Below are 3,624 nucleotides of genomic sequence, written 5' to 3' on the forward strand. Positions count from 1 at the left end.
TCCTGTTGGTTCTGTCCCGGCCCGGTCGGTTCTGGGCCGCCTGCTGTTCGTCTGAGGGAAAGTCGATCCGTTTCCTCCCTGGATCTGAGAATCAGACTGATGATCAAATGATCCGAAGCGTCTGCAGAACCGCTGAGGTCCAACAGAACCACGAAGAACAGGAAGTAATTCAGAGCGGACAGGAAGTGACATGGAGTTCCCCAAGGCCCTGTCCTGGGATCCCCCTCATGTTCCCACCTGCTCGGCTCATTTCCATGGTTACCAGGGTCAGGCTGACCTCTGACCTGAAGCTTCACAGTCACATAAAAAAACCTCTGGACGTTTTTCTTCCTCTCACTCTGGCGGTTCATATTTAGCTCTCTGGCTCCCTCTGGTGGTCATGGAGGGAACTACACTGTCCTTCTGACAAACCGGGCAGTTATCATCATCATCTTCATCTGATTTGATTTCTAGTTCTGTAGAAAAACACAAACCAGATTCAACTCTAGTCATCACTCCCTATTCGTTAAACATTTTAAGTCAATGTAGAAAACAAAACGAGTTAAAATAACTGAAATCTGAGCTCCGGATGTTTTAAAGTCTGTTAATAAAAGATAAAAAATCGTCGGTTTTAAACCCGAAACGTCAAAAAACCTGAGAGGAAAGAAAAAATCCCAACTGAATATTCATCATGGGTTCAAACACCGGAGATATTTAAATATTCGTTGATAAACAGTGGAGCAAAATGGCTCCACCGTACAAGCTAACACCTCTGCTCTTCAGATTTCACCCAATCAGCACCGGGCGTTGCTAACGTTAGCCGTTAGCATGTCGCGTGGCGTTGCCTCCATGTATTTCCGGTTGAATATTTTAAATATTCTCAACTAAAACAGCATAAACAGGAGCATTTATGACCCACTGGGGGGAAAAAACACAATTATGTTGAGTTTCTATTAGCATAAATGTCTGTACCGCTAATAGTGGAGCTAATTTTTCATTTAGCATTTTTGCTAATGCTGAAAAAAATGTAGCATTAGCACCGCTAGCTTCTTAGGTAGCGTTGCTAACCACTGTGTGTGACATGAGATTTTTACTAACAGCTGTTTGTGAAACTTCACTAGAGTTAGCAGTTAGCAGTTAGCATCCGGCTGAAATAAAACAGATTCTTTCTTGAACTCTCATTTGTGTTTATTGAAAAGCAGCGATGTTTCATCATGACGGACGTCTGCAGGAGCTCAACCTGCTAAAGGTTCAGTCCCTGAGGAGGTTCTGGATCCGACCCGGGTCTGGGTCCAGTTCCCGTTTGGACCTGATGGTTTCTGGTTCCGGTTCGTCAGATACGATCCGCCGGACGTTTCTGACCAGAACTAAACATTCAGTTTCTCAGTTCTGGAACCAAAACAAAAGATTGGATCAGTGGAGATTCTGATCAGATGATCCACCAATCGATCGGCTTCCTGCCACCGAACGCCTGCTAATCCTCACTGACCTTTGACCTAAAGTAGCCTGAACTCGACAAGCCAGAGGTCGGCAGTGGTTAGCAGAAGCTAAAGCTAAAGTGCTACACCAACATGTTATTTAGCAGAAGCTAACGCTAAAGTGCTACACCAACATGTTTAGCAGAAGCTAACGCTAAAGTGCTACACCATGTTATTTAGCAGAAGCTAAAGCTAACGTCCTACACCAACATGTTATTTAGCAGAAGCTAACACTAAAGTGCTACACTATGTTATTTAGCAGAAGCTAACGCTAAAGTGCTACACCATGTTATTTAGCAGAAGCTAACGCTAAAGTGCTACACCATGTTATTTAGCAGAAGCTAAAGCTAAAGTGCTACACCAACATGTTATTTAGCAGAAGCTAAAGCTAACTGCTACACCAACATGGTATTTAGATGAAGCTAAGTGCTCTAATTGTTAGGAAACTTAGCTAAACTGCTAAACATAAAACTAGCTCTGCTATTAGCGCATTAGCATTAGCGTGCTCAGCTCTGCGTCAGATCAGATTTACGTCGGTTTTTGCAGGTTCAGGACTGGGAGGCGTTTGGTGGTGAAGGTGGAGCTAGCAGTGCTAGCTGTGCTAGCTTTGCTAGCTGTGCTAGCTGCTGGAGGTTCTGACCCGGATCCAAACCGGGTTCTATTGGGTTCAGTTCTGGACAGAAACAAACGGGTCAAAGACAGACGGATGACTTCCTGTAGAGGATCCGGTCGGATCAGGACCCCTGAGGAAGAAACGGAGCGACAGGAAGCTGGCAGAGGCAGCATCATGCTGGGGGCCTTTGGTGAAGCTAATCGAAGGCATAAATGTAACGTTTGTTTCTTGGACTGGACTGCAGGCCTTTCAGGTCCGTTTGCATAAAAACACAGATTTATGACGAAAAACGTGAAATAAAATCCAAACTAATCATAAAACCACACAGATCAGAAACCAAACCATCATCTGGGAGGAAAAGTAAGTAAGTAAGTAAGTAAGTACACCCCGTCGTGCAGCAGGGTGTACTTACTTACATCCAGGATCTCAAGTCGTTCATGAATTCTGCTGAAGCTTCAGCTCCAGTAAATAAAATCAATAAAACCAGTCGGCCATTTTTGTTTTGTCTCTGCTCGTTTTCAGCCAATCAGCAGCCGGTTTCTGTCTGTATTAGCCAAACTAAATCCAGGCGATTCTGCAGCCTGAACAGAACCGAACCAAAACTAGCCAGCTAGCTAGTTAGCATTGAGCTATTAGCAGCTAGCGGCAGACCAACGGCGGACCGGATTAGCAGGTTAGCCTGCAGATGGAAAACCTTCGTGCTGAACAACGGCTCCTGTTTACGCTGGTCTCCGTGGCGACTTGGTTTCCCTGTGGGATCAACAGAGTCATTTATTAGCATCAGATTAGATTAGGAAGGTCTAATCTCACTAATCTAGTCCAGATCTGCAGCTGGCGGCCGCAGGAATCAGCCTGAGGGCCAAAAATGGAGCCCGGGCCGCAACTTTGGACACCTCTGGTCTAGTCCAATCACTGACGCCTGGTGCTCGGCCCAGAGGACGTCGTCATGACGTCTCGGCGTTGCTGACCTCAGTCCGGCAGCCATCTTGTTTCTGGAGAGCAGCCGTGACCTTTAACCTTTGACCTGATGCAGAACGATGGTTTAGTTTCTGTAACGAGTTTTCATTGGGAAACCAGAACCTGGCAGCTGGGCGGTTCTGGTTCTGTGAGCTGGAGGAGGCCGACGGTCCAGTCCAGTGGTTCCGGTCCAGTCATGTGGTTCCGGTCCAGTCCAGTGGTTCTGGTCCAGTCCAGTGGTTCCGGTCCCATCCAGTGGTTCCGGTCCAGTCATGTGGTTCTGGTCCAGTCCAGTGGTTGCAGTCCAGTCGTGTGGTTCCGGTCCAGTCAAGTGGTTCTGGTCCAGTCCAGTGGTTCTGGTCCAGTCCAGTGGTTGCAGTCCAGTCCAGTGGTTCCGGTCCAGTCCAGTGGTTCCGGTCCAGTCCAGTGGTTCCGGTCCAGTCCAGTGGTTCTGGTCCAGTCCAGTGGTTCTGGTTGTCCTCGCTGTGGTTCCGGTCCAGTCGTGTGGTTCCGGTCCAGTCATGTGGTTCCGGTCCAGTCGTGTGGTTCCGGTCCAGTCCAGTGGTTCCGGTCCAGTCCAGTGGTTCCGGTCCAGTC

Source organism: Poecilia reticulata, linkage group LG12 (genome assembly GCF_000633615.1).
Source record: "Poecilia reticulata strain Guanapo linkage group LG12, Guppy_female_1.0+MT, whole genome shotgun sequence".
Classification (NCBI taxonomy): Eukaryota; Metazoa; Chordata; class Actinopteri; order Cyprinodontiformes; family Poeciliidae; genus Poecilia; species Poecilia reticulata.